Source organism: Hippoglossus hippoglossus, chromosome 5 (assembly GCF_009819705.1).
Source record: "Hippoglossus hippoglossus isolate fHipHip1 chromosome 5, fHipHip1.pri, whole genome shotgun sequence".
Lineage (NCBI taxonomy): Eukaryota > Metazoa > Chordata > Actinopteri > Pleuronectiformes > Pleuronectidae > Hippoglossus > Hippoglossus hippoglossus.
Genome location: NC_047155.1, coordinates 28,456,662 through 28,472,601, shown reverse-complemented (window position 1 = coordinate 28,472,601; position 15,940 = coordinate 28,456,662). Strand labels below are relative to the sequence as shown.

General features: G+C 40.5%; 1 protein-coding gene across 3 annotated transcripts in view; it reads left to right on the top strand.

The window, feature by feature from the left end:
- The first annotated feature begins 319 nt into the window (after nucleotides 1-319).
- The window catches only part of plxnb1b (plexin b1b), a 97,894-nt gene continuing 82,273 nt past the window's right edge, over nucleotides 320-15,940 (top strand). The window contains exon 1 of one of the 3 annotated variants that reach the window (XM_034584314.1): nucleotides 320-726. The gene's annotated coding sequence lies outside the window, so the exon portion shown is untranslated. The remainder of the gene's footprint in view (nucleotides 727-15,940) is intronic. The other 2 variants (XM_034584315.1, XM_034584316.1) reach the window with 2 other exon arrangements.

The window sequence follows — 15,940 nt, the reverse complement described above, 5'->3', positions numbered from 1 at the left end:
AGGTAATGAGATAATCTATGTTACGATTTAGCGCTACACTAATAAAACTGAACTGGATTGAAATTGAATCCCAGTGGTAGCAGTTGGTACCTACATTTTGCTTTACGATATTGAATGCATCACTTTTTCTGTTATAAAAATATATAGGCTGTGGTGGGGGTCTGGCAAAATTTGTTGGGTTTCAATATTTCCTTGCTATATGTACAATATATATTTATGTTCCCTGCAGGCTTTGCTCTTTGGTTTTATTTCACAATCAGCCGCCACACATGCATGAACGTGGTGGCATAAAGTCCGAGCAGCGCTTGAAGGCAGCATTATGTTCCGCCTGTGAAGGGTCAGTGAACGCAGCAGTGAGCCAGTGAGCGGCCACATGTGGAGACACCGACACCTCCTGCTGCTGCTGAGAGGAGACGAGCCGAGCCGAGCGGAGGAAACTAACCAAACCTCCACGTTACTGACCGGAATAACTACCCTGCTTGATTTCCACCAGGCAGTGCGGAGGGTGCACCACTGAAAGTTTGATGCCCGAGAGGAACATTCACAAGTTTGTGCTGAGCGACAGAGGAATGTGTGATCTCCTGACCTCCAGGAATAACGTTATATTGTCGCCGGAGTCGGGACTAAGTGCAGGCGCTGAATGAAACCAGTGAAAACCGGCTTGCTTCGCTTGGACCGAGGAGCAGCGTTTTCTGCGCCTGGCTGAGGAGTCGTACACCGGGTAAGGTGAGTGGCACTGCGGGCTGTGCGGTCCTCCGGTTATCCCACTTTAAAGTACTTGTCCCCACTTGTTTCCCTCTCAGTCCCTCCGCCTCTGCTGCTGGTTTTCACTCCCAGTGTTATTTCAACCCTCACCCACTTCCACGCTGCTTTCACTCTGACTTGTGTTGTGTTTTATTAGAAAGTGTTGATGCGCAGGTTGATATTAGCCCCTCTAGCTAACGCAGAGTTAGCCCCACCAGTGGCTCGGTGTTTGGAGTTTGCTCACTTGTGCCTGAACACATCCCCCAGCCGTCGTCGCTCCAGTGCTCCACACTAATAACTATTTCCAACCACTAAGTTGTATTTAAATAAACATTTTTCACCAGTGGCCCATGCCGGTGAACTCTCAGAAACCACAGTGTTGCTTAACTTGCGCAAATAGTTCAGAAAGCAGTTCAAAGTGAACGCATCTCTCTGGCGCACCCCGTCAGTGGGACACTTATTTCTATCGTTCCACTTTATTTCTTTACATGGTATCTTGAGCAAAAACAATATATTTTCAACTTTTTCTATTATTCGTTGTAACCCCCAGCACGGTTTGCTTAATGGGTGGATTGGTATTCTGTGATGAAAAGTCCACCAGTATTAAAAATGTGTCTTAAATCTATTTAAGTTTTTATTTCCGTATCACTTGGGCTCCAAATTTACCAGCAAAACCCAAGAACCCAGAAAAATGTCCTGCATTTATTTCCAGTCTGTATTTGTACTTTTCTGTACTAAAAAAACCATAATTGGTCTTTTTAGTGGATGTTCTGTTCATGGAACATAACTGTGCAATATGAGTCAGAAACAGCAGCCGAGGACAGAAACTGTGATGATGGTGTCAGCACATTCAAAAGTCTTATTTATTCAGCTGCATCAACCGCATATAAAGATGGTTAGTATGAGCAATGCTAAATCACCAGAGGAGAGTCACACTGACTGATGAGGGACCTCTAGGAGGTTAAAGGTCAAACACGGGTCTTCATGCCACTTTTATTACCCCCGGTAACTTGTTAAATATTTATATGAGTGTGTGTGTGTGGCAATCTTGACCACACCTCACTGTTGTGCCTTCTTCACCCAAGGCCATCTGCTCCCATTGCCTCATAACATAATTGATGGCTTAGTATAAGCCAGGAAATGAGATTGCATATCCCCTCCTGATGATGATGATGATGATGATGATTGCTCATTTATTTGGATTCACTCACATGATTGTCTGCACTTCTTAATGGAATTTGTTTTTCAGGTTTTCACTTAATTATTTTTATTCCCAACATTGAAAAAAAAAACCCATGAAAGACCAACCAACACATTAGAAGCAGTGGGAAGGTGAAGGTCCTTATGGAGCATTGTAACATGTTACATTTGTGGTGGACACAAATCAAATGTACTCCTCAAGTTCTTATACAAGGAAGACCTGCAGCTACTAAAAATGGATCAAGTGTGAAAAGTATAGATAAAGGTCTCCATTGCTTCCCCCAGTTAAAGTTGAGGTTCATGTCAGATTACAAGTGAATGCAAGTATAAAGAATGTTTAAGTGGAGTTGCTGTGGCTTAATGTTTTCATTGCCCCCGAAGTGAATGACTGTTTGTTTATTAGCTGAATAGTAGCCAGCATGTTCTTGTACTTGTGCCTGGATAAAGTCAGACACCAGGACCCAGAGCTGTCTGGACTTGTAGATTGACCTTTGACACTGTGAATAAATGCCATCATTACGGTTTGCTCATTTGACTTTAAAAGGCTTGGCCTGCTGTGACGTGAAAGGTATAAAAATAACCTTTTTCAGGTTAGGATATTCTTTGTTTCTATCATTTCAGTTTAGATAACCTGCAGAAAAAGCATTTCAAGGAAAATTATCATTACTCACATGAATTTTAAGGTCAGTTGCTTCAGTGAAGTGAAGTAAGCAAACTTAAGAGGAAAACTGAAAAGGTAGTCATGATTCAATTTCTATAGCTATTTCAACATTACATTGAACAGATTTCTTGCATAAACTAATTATTTCACTAAACTAATAATCAGCAGACGGTCCATGGAGAGGACTTGTGACCACAGAGGTGTTAAAGTGCCTCTCCAATAAACAAGATTCACCTCACAAATTCTGTTGTAGTCAAGGTGCCAAAGGTCAAAAGGTGAAGGAGTGGGTGCAGGCCGGCCTTGTTTAGTATGTGTGGCAGTTGTGGAGGGACTGCAGGGGGCATGTGGTGTTAAAGTCTTCAATCATCACACAGCTCTCAGACAAACAAATGTTTTAAAAGCCAACTAATTCAACTCCAACAACATCCACCAAAGTGAGGATGTGAAATTAGGGATCACTCATGATTTGTGATACTGTCACAGCGTTGGCTGTGACATTTATGCTGTCAGTCTGTTAATGAACAGGTGGGGAGACGTCAAGGACAGACTGAGGGTTTGACAGGAGGGTTATGGCACTAGATCATCAGCTCGGGTGTTGATAAAGTGTCTGCATGCTGTACAGTCGGCTCAGAACAAAGGCTCTACCATATTGTGTTAGTGATGCCATTTGTCGTCAGAGTTGGCACTGTAGTGATCATGGAGAGGAGCTGTGGTATCGAGGTGCAGCTGATACAATTGTCTGACCATTCACAAGTCAGTTTCAACTGTCAGTCATGACATCTCATATCATTTTCTTCCCATCTTTATTCAACAACATGGTGTTTCAGTTTTTGAGCAGAAGTGACTGATCTCACGTTCAGATTTTGTAATGCTCTCACTCAAAATCCTGCACTCACACTCAAATAACCCCTTCTTGTGCTTGGATTTGCTCTGCTTGTGCTCGGACTCAGATATGTTGTTGCATAGAAAGATTTATTGTGCTCTGGCTTCAGCTCTCCTCCACTGCAAAATAGACATGCTTGTCAAATTCAGAAAGTTATGAAAAAATGTATTTTAGCAAGCAGGTCTCTGTTATGCAGCAGTTGTCGAGGTTGACACACTATGGAAACTTTCCTTTTTCATTCTTCACTCCTACTTCTGGTACTTTTTGTGTGATAGCTACACTTTAACTGCCTTCAAGGGGAGACTTTTGGAAAGTGGGAAGCTTATGAGCGATTATGGAGATTTGCTGTTCTCATTGATGGGAACCTTTAGTACCCCGCCTTCAAGTGTGTACATTTATGGCTATTCATATATTTGACTTTACTCAGGGTTTACAACAACCTTATGCCACAGTATCTTAGACTTTTCAAAGCACTTAATTTTCTTTGTTGATTATGACAGACTCAGAGGTGGAGTTACCTGACAGGAAGTTTGTTCTGTTGGACATTTTCTACAACTAGTCTTTTTTTTAATCTTGTCTCTTGAAGAGGATGATTGCCCCAAAAGGGATCAAATAACAAATTGTTTGGAAGGCCAGGCTTGATATGTGAATGCTCGCCATGCCCGGCGGGGGTCCAGGTCTATTCCACTGCCATTGCCAGATTAAATACCCAATTTAATTATGTCACTAAGCATTAAGTCAGTAACCTCATCAAAGTGCTCTAGCTGTTTAATTGGGTTTTGTGAGCCAGCAGATGCACCAAGATTAGTGACAATGTACTGCTGGTACAAACCCTGAGCGGAGGGATAATAGATGAGCACAGAAACTGATACCACTCTTACTACATACCACCACCACGCTTTGGGACACCTCTCGATAGCAGACATTAAATATAGCCTCATCCCAGGCCTCTACAGTGAATATTCCCTGTACACTGAAAGTGTAGCCGGAAAATGATTTGAAGATGTTGTAATGCATCAAATTGGTAGTTTCATGCTCTTCTGTTTGCATAACATATTCTATGGCATGTCCGTGCAGTGATTTTGCAAATTTTTACAGACAAACATTTTCTTGGATAACAAGATCAGCAATAGCACTCCTCCAGGATTCCCAGAGGATTTCATTAGACTGTGTAGCCAGTTCATTATTCAGATATGTAAATGGAGACCCAGATACATGCAGTGCTGTAGAATGTTAAATAGTTTGTGTTGAAATCCCTTTGAAGCTGCAAGTGAAGTACTCGTTAAGAGTGTGAATTATTAACTCATCATGGTGCGCTGCTGCGTACCTCCACCACATGCCGCTCACGGTGTGTATGTGTGCTCTACAATTGTTCCCTCATGAATGAAGCTGGTGTGTTTGCCTAAGGTCAGTGTCAAAGCCAGAGTACACGTGATGCTGATGGTTTACCCGAGCACAGTCTGCCTCCTTAGCCTGAACTGGACTGAGAAACACAAAAACATTATTGACATACATAATGCTCGCATGGATTTTCTATGTCAACCTTTGAACTGAATATGATTTACAATTAGTAACTGCAACTTTATGGTTGAATATATTAACGAATTTAGGCAAAAGTATACAGGACCTTCTTTAGTCAAAGTGTTGCTGTTTGTTAGGATATTACTGATGATTAAAAAGTTTCGCTCTAAATTATTTGTCGAAAAGAAATGTACAAGAGTGCGGAAACTGCTTCATTATGTGGGCATATTGGGATATATATGGTGGATCATGGATAGTGATGGTGGATCGTGATGGTGGTGGCGGCTGATCATGGACAATGACTGCTTGATATACAATATGCCTACTCACATATTCTACCATTACTGGCAATAACTCCATTTCAATTGTCATTGCTGCTCCCTTCATCTCTATCAGACATTTTCGTATGTATAAATACTTTAAACATTGATGCACCTTTCCATTATGCTAAAAACAGTTTCTTCTAATCAATGTTGTAACAATAGTAATTTTGTTGATGTGTTGAGCTGCACACAGCAGCGATTGCACTTCTTTCCGTCCTGGGAGAGCGATCCCTCACATGTGACATGAGGTTTAAAATGTTTTCCCCCTGTTAATAGTTTTTTTTGGTAGTTTTTCCTCACTCTTGTTGAGGGTTAAGGGCAGAAGATGTCTCACCTTGTCAAGCCCTATGAGACAAATTGTGATTTGTGAATGTTGGCTATACAGATATAATTTGATTGAATTTGACAATGTGTACCCCAACCCTGTGTCTGCATGTACCACACTTTAGGCCCAAGGTTATTGTTGTGTTTAGAGTCAGCTATCATAACAAACTAAAAAAAGTTGAGGTAATTAAGTCTGCGCCATAAACAGAAAAATAAACTCCCCTCAGGGAAACCTTTTTGAAATGGTAATTTACAGTATGGAAACGTACTTTCAGAACCTGGAGCTCACTCCGCTCTGATCTTAGCACAACCTGTTCTGTTTTGTTCTTCACATTCTGCGTATATGCTGTTTTTCTTTCTCACTTAGATCTAACTTAACTTCACCCTCCTTATATCACGCTTTATCGAAAAACTGAAGCAATTTCCTCCTTCCCTTCCTCTCCATAATTCAACCCTTTTAATTTAACACTGTCTGCAGCTCTCATTTCTGTGTTCCCTTGCACCTGCATTCATGCATACCTGCACTCCCTTATCATTTCCAATCTTTCTGTGGGGCTGAGGCAGCTGTTTGTAGAGGGCCCTCGGAGAAAGAGGCCCGGCTGGCGAGATAGGGTGACATGGATGAGAAGGGCTTTGTCATTGCACTTGCAGTGAGAAGATGAGACCTCCACCTGGGGTGGTTGAGGGTGGAGGGAGTGCTGAACACACACAAACATGCACACACCATTGTTCTTCTTTCCTTATGAGGTACTTCTCAGGAAGGCATGAATTGCTCTACCCCTAACCTGAACCATAATCATCTCTACTGTCATAGTTTAATCTAAATTTGATCGTAATGATAATCCAAGATCAATGCTATTAGATAAGGGGCTTATGTTCATGTTATGTTTTTCTTGACCCAATATTTGATTTGTCTCAGTCAGAAAATATGAATGAGAAAACTATGTAGTTAGTCAGATTTAGAATTCAATACTCACCAATCACACAGAGTTTATTAGTTTCACTCACTGTTTTCTCTGTGTAAAACCCAGCTGAACAACAGGTCCAGACTTGTTTGCCTTGTGAGGCTGTGTCTCAGCGTAAGTCAGAACAGATAGACAAGACAAATTGAAAGCTCTGAACACAAAAAGGAAAATTGCAGCATTTAAGCATAAACTTTCTGTTGCTGTGATCGGCACTGACTCATGATATCTAATAGTGTAAGTGGATCGCAGGTTGAACTAGTTTTTACCCCCATACTTAAAAGTCCTAATCCTTAAGTCCCTGCCTTTTACTTCTGACCTACATTTTTAACAATGAACTCAACATACCCTAAATTAAAGGGCCTTTGATTAAAGAGTTGCAAGGTGCTGGACCAGCAAAAATGGTAAAGACACCAGAAAGTTGAAAAGAGCAAAGCTGAAAATTACACTGTCAAGCAGTAAAACTGTTCTAGAGACTTTAAAAGGCTCAGTCATGTTTTTCTGTTTTTGGTGCAACTGGAAGGTCTATATCAGAAGACCTGCCTTGACTTATAGATAATTAACAAGATTTTAAAATCAATTCTGCACTCAGTCTGTGTACAATGTAGAGGCTTATGCTGGTGTAATGAATAACCTGTGTTGGGTCTTGGATAAAAGCGTGGAGCTTTAAGCAAGTGAGCATCTCAGAGCAGTGAACAGTACATCACAATAATTAAGAGATGGAAACAAAAACATAAATATTATTTGCATCAGGAGTGGATTACTTGTGTTACTGTCGCTACAACACAGTAAAAGTCTGTGCTGATCAACAGCCAGGACTACAACATAAGGGTACGTGTTCGCACTCACATTCCACACATGCATGAGAGAAAACATGATGGTGACCTCCCTACGGCAGGAAGATGAGCTTGGTTGGTTGTATTCACCTGAACAACAAGAACAAATTTAACAAAACCTGCTTATCAAGAACAAGACTATGATTGGTAAATTTACTATACAGCACACCCAACAAGAGTCTGGTTTGGGCCTGTATACCATTTATTTATTATTTAAAGATGATAACATAAGCAGTCCATTAACATTTATCATACTTGCAACATTTTATATGAACTTATAAACATTTACAGGAGTGGTTTTCTTCAATGCTGTTTTATCTTTAGAGCAGGATTCCTTCAGTGTTTATCCTTCAGGTGGTCTTTAATTTACCAATTAATTCCAGTAAAAGCCTTGAATCAAGCAGCTTCATATTAAAAATCAGCGGTTTTCTGACACTTTTCAGTGGATGCAGGACTTCTGGAGTATGCATGTGAGTGGGGAGTTCATGTACTTCGAAAGCTGTGTGTGAGCTAGAGTCTTTGTGGGGTGGGGCTACCCTGGCAGTGTTTCACATTCAGCCATATTCCATTGTGCCATGCTGTCAGTCGGTCTCCAACATAAGACCTTGACCTGCAATACAACATGTAGCCACTGTCACGGCTTCTACCTGGGTTTCCACTGTTGTCCACTTGCTTTGATGATGAGTTCCTGGAAGTCAGACATTGCTCAGGAGGTCATGCTCAGTGCAAGGTACATTCTCCAGCTGCTGGCAGTGCTGTCGTCACACATCGAGGATGACTACAACAAACACAAGAGAAGAGAGGTCGACTGATGTGGTTATTTAGGACTGAGATTTTTAACTGATATTTGGAACCACTATGCATGTATGTAGTAAAAAGGAAAATACTGGTGTCAGAATTTAGAAAACACAAACTCCAACACAGAACTACTGTTACACAAGGTGTAGAGACACCTGCTGTTGTCTACAGATTTCTATTATTTTGTCCCACCCACTTATAGCAATGAAGGTGGGCTAAATAACAAATAACTTTCTGTACACACACATTATAAACACTACATCTTCCAAAATAAAAACTATTAAATCAACAACTCTCTTAAAATAATTTTAATAGAAACTGAAAATCGCAACCATCATGACATTGAACCAATCAGTTAGTGCTTTGGGTGGGTCAGTGCTCGAGACTCCATACTTGGATCTGTTAATCAGTCGACCCCTTTAAGAGAGATCATAATCTGTAACATTGAATCAGAATCGATACAAGAGAACTCTTGGCTTCCATTAGTATTTGGGCAGAGACGGCCAATCAGGACTGCAGAAAATATAAGATTTCTTAGGTAAAAAGAGGGATACACCACAAAATGTGACAAGATTATAGAAAAATGAATGATTATAGTGTGTGTGTGTGTGTGTGCATAATGGAGCAAACTGCAGTGCTACAGAATATTTTGCACCAGCCCAAGCTGCTATGGTTTCCTGCTGACTCTTTTGCTGTGCTTAGTCTCTGCAGCTTTGAAAGGGACGGTCTGTAGGTCTTGAACCCCCCCTTTTGCTGGTCTCTGCAGAGGGGAAAAAGAGGGAAAGTGGCCCTGCCTCCTTTGTTTCTTTTGTTGAAGAGGAGGCTGTAAAGACCAGCCAACCAGAGAGGGGGATTGTGTGGGGAAAAAGTGGAGGTTCGAGACGTGAAGGCGTACCTTGAGGAGAGCGGGGGAAGGGGCGAGGACAGGGAGAGGTGGGGAGAGTGTCTCCTCCGATGTGTCAGTCGGAAAACAGCTGGTGTTGACTGCAGACTCCTCTTCTGTCTCCTCAGAGGAAGGACAGGTGAGTGGGTTTGGCGTAGGAGGGAGTGTCCACCATCTGGAAAATATCCCTGAGCATGCAGGCTACGGCTTCCAAACATTTCCTTTGAAATTAAACTTTGTGAAGTAAGCCTGTAAGCAGTTGTGTTAGTTTCACAACTTGAAGATTTTTTTGGGCCATTTTTGTTTGCAATTCATAGCTGCAGTCAGACAGGTGGCCATTCATCCTGGCTCACAATCTGAAATGAATGGGTTTACAAGCACACTTGAAATGGAATATCATCTGCATGACGTCAGGCAGCTAGCTTATGGATTTTGACTTAAGAGGCAACAATACAAGAAGCATCTGTTATGGTGACACCAACCAGGCTCATTTTCCTCATTTCATGTGCATGTGTACGTCTTTCTGTGGTACGCTGACATGCGTGAAAAGCGGCGCTCTGAAATGCCGACAGCACGCTGTTGCTAAGTGGCAACAATGAAAGCCCTTGGAGAACAGTGAGCTCTCAGTCTCCCCAGAAATGCCCTTTTTCTCAGGACAGCTCTCCCTAAATTGACTCACCCCTCCCCTTAACTCCCCTTTAACACCCTAGGTTGTGGGACCCTCTGTCCTGGGAAAAAGGAAGAGGGGGTGGGTTGCTATGGCAAACTAAAGACAAATGTTGGATAGGCATGTTAAAAGTTCAGGACCTTGCCCAGCTGCTGGTGGACTCCACAAGTTCAGAACAATGTTCCCTGGAAACTACCTTACCTCGCTGTGGGTATGCAAGCCGAAGCTCACTGTTCCTACCTGAAAACAAGCTGTGCCCTTTGCAACATTCTTATAAGCTTAAGTCATAAATTTGTCAAAGCCCCAAAAGCTGTGTAACTTTAAATGTAAAGTTAAAACAAAATTTGTTGTTAAAAGTCAGAATCATCCGTTAACAGCATTTAACCCTGCATTCATCCAAAGAGTTTCTTTAAATCCATGTCTGTGTATTGTTTGGTTTATCAACAGGAAAACATTTTGGATCCAGGGAATTGTCACATTCCTAAATATTGCGAGATATTTTTTAGATTTTAGGTAAAGGTTGGATATTGATGCAAAACATCAGACATATGCAGGTGCAGATAATCAGATATAGTTTGTATTTTCTAATGTGAAAGCTTGACAGATAGATTTATGATTGTTTGGCCTTGGTGGAGGTGCATGCCGTACTAGTTTAGCATTGCAGTCATTAAGATCATCAAATGTTTTATTGAACTTTTTTTCCTTTAAAAATCAAACATGCCTAACACAAGTTACTAGAGCTCAGTCATCTCACCGTAGTGCGAGGAATCTCTGTCCGTCTGTATGCATGTATGTAATTCATGATCTCTATATCTGTTCTACTTAAAACTTAGCAAATTAGTTTCTGGGACCTCAAAGAAGTCCAATGTAGAGTTTGGTGCGATTTGGACACAACACATTCAATATCAATATACTTTGAAAAAAGCACCTTGACTTTGATTTAAGGGATAGTGAAAAAATGAAAATTCGCTCATTGTCTACTCCCCACTATCACGATATGCTGTGATCCAGGCACGGACACGGTTCCAGAGGAGGATAACCGCAAACATTTAGGCTTAAAACATGGTGTAAATGACCAAGTTTGGAGTCTTGGTGTATCAATTACAGACAATTTACTTTACCAGAGCAGCATTTTTACAAGCTGTCAATAATCTCTTCTTTTTACTATGACACCTCCTGTGGGTTCACGTTCCAACAGGGGTCACAGGGCTCCTGTTATACTTGCATTGAAACAAAACTCCCTGAACAGAGCTTCCTTTACTCCCCAATGAAGCATTAAAAACCACTGAGCTCAGCTTGGACTCATGTCTGTGACAATTACAATACTATCATACTACTACATTTGTGTTTGAAAACAGCGTTTTGAGCCTGACAAATCAGCAAAGGCTACGTCTTGAAAAGACCCAACCCTCAAGAGGTTGTGAGTGTCTACGTCATCATTTCCAAACACCTCAGTTTCTCCGTGTCCAGACTAAAACGCAGCCCCAGAGTTTTCAAACTCAAACGGGGCCAGCAGCTTTTCTAAACGAGTCTGTTTTAGTGGCTCTAAAACTCAGGAGTAGTGAAAATCCCAGGCGTATCTATAGCAGAGTTGATGCATTTTCAAACGAAAACATAGAAGTGTCGATGTAACCTGTGAATGTGTTTGTGTCTACATATGTGAATATGAACTCCCGATGAGTCCACACCTATTTTTGTACACCATTACAGTATACTCAGTATGGACATAACTAACATTATTATGCTACACAATTAGTGAACATAACAAAAAAGGAATTAAAGAACCAACAAGTGCCACTTGCTGGTAAGCTGAGCAGCAGTATATGACCTGACTATTACCCTTGGATTTGCTCAGCTTTCATTCAAACATTTCTTAAGCTGATCTGAAATTTTGGTTCCATGCCTCATTTGGTGAACTGTAATCCTGGTGAATAAAACTAGAACCACGCTGTGCGATATATTCTCAGTTGAGAATGTGTAGTGTGCGTCTGCACACAGAGAGCACTGGGCTTGCGTCAGTGTGGAGTTGCAATGTAATCGTTCAGCTTACAACACACTAGACTTCTGTGTAGCAATGAGCCTCGAGGTAGCTTTCATAAATAACACTCTCCTCATTGTTATTAATGGAGAGCTTACAGGTTTTTTTTCCACCAGGAATAATCTTTTCCACCCGCTCCACCTCAGTAGCTTTAATCTGGCTGCAAATGAACCAGGCCTCTGTTTCTACAGTTATGGTGCATCAGAGGGGGGTTGGGGCTTTTGTGAGTGTGCTTAGTGTGCTGTGCACACCTCCTTCCAAGTTCATGTAACTAAACGGCAGTTCACTATTGAAATTAGTTGTTTCTCCGTGAGAGCAATTATGAGAAAAACAATTCTATGCCCAGTTTATTTACACCAAACTGCAGTAAACTATTATCCTGCTGCTTCACTCTGTAAAAAAAGGGATGAATCTATAGTAAGATCACACAAAGAACAATTATTGTCACTGTTCTAATGTTTACCAAACAGACTGCCTCAGTAAGCTCCTCCACTGTGTGTTGTTTGGTTTCACTGTGGGACCCAGCTAGCATATTAGCATAGAATAACATAGCCTCGGGTAATAAATGTTAGCAAGCCATTTGTCTCTGTTTTTCCATTCATACTTTTTTATTTTATACATTTTTATTTAAATATTTTGTGCACGTGCGTACGTGAACGTTTAGGCTAAAAACAAAGTGTAAATGACCATGTTCGAGTCGAATCTGATTGTCGGGGCTTACGGATACTAGGATGACACCACAGGAGCAGTATGGATTCATGTTGTGTTTTTTATGTTTTATTACGTCTAGCCGATTCTTCAGATTTTACCTGCAGGTCATGTCTGAAAACGGCTTTAGACACAACAGTTACTTGGAATCATTCATTATTGAATAAAAAACAAGTAGTTTAAACAACTAGTAACTCTTGCACCAATAGATCACAACAGTATTCGCTATTCGCCCACTGTTAGAATTCGTCTAGCTCCGGAAGAAATGTTCTCATTAAACGACATTGACGTTTCTGAAAATAATAATTTAATCCTCGAACAAGTGGTAACGGATACAAGATGAATCGTGACCTTCAAATTGATTTAAAGCAAATAAATATTGGTAAACAGTAAAAAGACAAAGGCACATCATTTTGTGAAGTAGAGTGAAGTAACTATGCATCCTATAAACAATTACAAATGATCTCTTTCCAGATTGCTTCCTCTTGAATTTAACCTTATTGTTAGTACAGTGATGCAACATATTGTTGCTTGTATCTTGTATCCTATATATGTAGCCTTCCATAGAGTGTATAGTGTATTAACACTGAGCCATTCAGTCTTAGCCAATAGTTGTAAACATTTCCATGGAAACAGCGAGGTCCACCAATCGGGAGGATTATCGGTAGTATAGTACTTCTCCTTGACTTTGTGAATGAAACAGGTTTTTCTCAAAAAGCACTATTTTAGTTCATCCGAGGACATAGAAGAAGATTCAACTAGGTCTTCTTTTTTAATCAATATTGAATGCATCATGTGTCCAAATCGCCATTAACAATTCACATGCCAAGTGTGAAGTCGATGAGATAAACGTTTCGCGAGATATGTTTTCCACGTACCGACAAACGTTTGTGGAATTAGAAGGTAGATATGGTGTTAAGACCCAGCACTGTAAATCTGTTCTTGGATGTCAACACATGGAGTTAAAAAAACAGTACAAATGCAGACAGATACCGTTTTTTTTTAATGTATTAAACGCAACATTATGCTCAACACAAACAACTCTATGCAACAATTTGTATGTAAAATTGATATCTGTTGTAATTTGAGCTGGCAAATTAAAGCAAAGATTTGAATGAATCACTGGCTGAAATCAAGAATATAAATGCTCTGCCAAATTAACATTTATTATGCAGTTTGATATGTATCTGCATTTCCTGTGCATTGCAGACATCTAAAAATATTGCAGTGTTTAGTGGAACGTACAATTAAACAGCATAGGTAATTAAACTGTGTCCACAGGCAAACTCTGGCAGAGGAAACCAAACACATGTTGCTGCTGCAATAAAATCAAAAACATCATTATCAGATTATTGGCTGAAATAAAGAGAAAAACCGTTGCACTCGTTTTCCACTCATTTGTTTGTCCTTCTGCAGACAAAGAGCAAGGCTGTAAAGTGTGTAGCTCAGCAGGAGGGATGATCAGTGATGGGAGCTGTAAAATGTTTTACAGCTCTATAACGACTCCTCTTGTTTTGACATTGACGCTGTGTTTTACAGAAACACATTAGACATTGTTTCCACTGGAGGAGTTCAGACTCATTGTCAATTATCATGTGCCTTAACTTTCCCTTATTTTGAGAATGAGCTCATGTTACAGTCATTGGCACATTGTCTGCTATTGTTATCCTGGTTTTCTAAAGGTCTCTTGTATCAGGTCACAGGGTTGGATAGAGTTAAGTCTCGAGCATTGATATGAGCAATATTTTCAATTTCATTACATTTGGTACAGCCTTTCAAAACTTTCATACACAGGGTAGTGAGAATGTGGTAGAACAGGTTTTGACCCATATTCTATGTATCTTTTCTTTTATTTGCATCTGTCATGCTGGGCGATCTGGGACTGTAAGGCATCCCCCCACAGAAGTACTATATTATTTAATATGAGCTCTTGAGGTGTGATGAAACAAGAGAGTAACTGGTTGAAGTGAAAACATGCAGGAGGCTTTCGGTTTTCATCAAACTAATCTCAGGTTTTTATTTCCTTCCTCCCAAATACAGTGTCAAAGTCTGAGAGCACACTTCAACCCCACTGTATATAATATATATTACAGAAATAAATTTGACTGTAGTCATACCAATCAGCATTATAAATGTGTATTTTGAATGCACATTGCGATATCGCCATCGCGATGACGATATGACTTGCGATAAATAAACAAACAGTCCGTGGCTACGAACGCAGAGACCCTTTATCAGCTCCACAACCGGGAGAAGGCGCACAGCCCGGCCACAGCGCCACCAAACGCGTGTGTGCGTGTGGCTGATGAATGCATGCACTGCTCTGACGACAGATTTAACTCATTCATTCAAGTCATGAGAAAAGCATTGATCATTATGTGATGATCAGTGTTGGTGTTGTGGGGTCATTTCAAACAAATCAATATTTAAACTGTAGCAAGTCAGTGAAAAAGGTGATCACTAGAAGTTTCCACAGTAGAACTTTGTCAGAGGAGGCGGAGCGAGATTTGACGGAGGTGCCTCGCAGTTCTCTCTCGGCCAAATATATTGACATGAAAAGCGTGAAGGCATGGCGCATGGAACACCATTTATTGCAGTTTACGCCGTCTTTTGCGATACGTATATCTCTCATATTGATATCGCGATGATATATTTTCGATATATCGTGCAGCTATATTTTGAAATATAATACCCTAACTCTAAATGTATAGAAATCCAAGCTGAATGACCTTTACTTCAGACTGGGATGTCTCATGAAAATCCAAAACCCCCTCTGGCTGCTCTGTCTGTAGTCTATACCATTTCAGGACATTACTAGACCACACTGACCCTGCCCCCCCCAGGCTCTTATTGATCATGCATATTCATTCTGCTGCCTATTGATCATGAGTATCCATGATCCATTGTCCTGCATAGTAGAAGGCAATTAATGGGGAACAACTTCATTAAAATCTTCTGCTCATTTGTAGTTTTTTTTTTTTTTTAGAGAGAAAAACTGTAATTACAAATAGGCTCTGTTGGTGTTTTTGCATCAAGAGAAAAATTCTCAGAGACTCTTTTTTTCATTACATTAAACTTTGTGTTGTGTTAAAATTGGCAATCCTGTGGTTTTGAAATTGACAATTGGATGATATTTCATAACCTGAGGGGTTTGGACAAGACACAAAAAAATCTTATTTTCTCTAATTGGCAGATGTACTGTAATAGGAAAACCCATCAGTAGTTACTTAACGCACCAAGGCACTGTAGTCTTGGTGGGGACTATTTTTAGCAGCATATTAACACACATTCTTGAGTATACTATAAAACAGATGTATGTGGGATTGAGTTAAAAACAGCAGTGTCCATTTCACATTTGACACCTCAAGGTCCTTAAGTAGCTGTTCTGGATC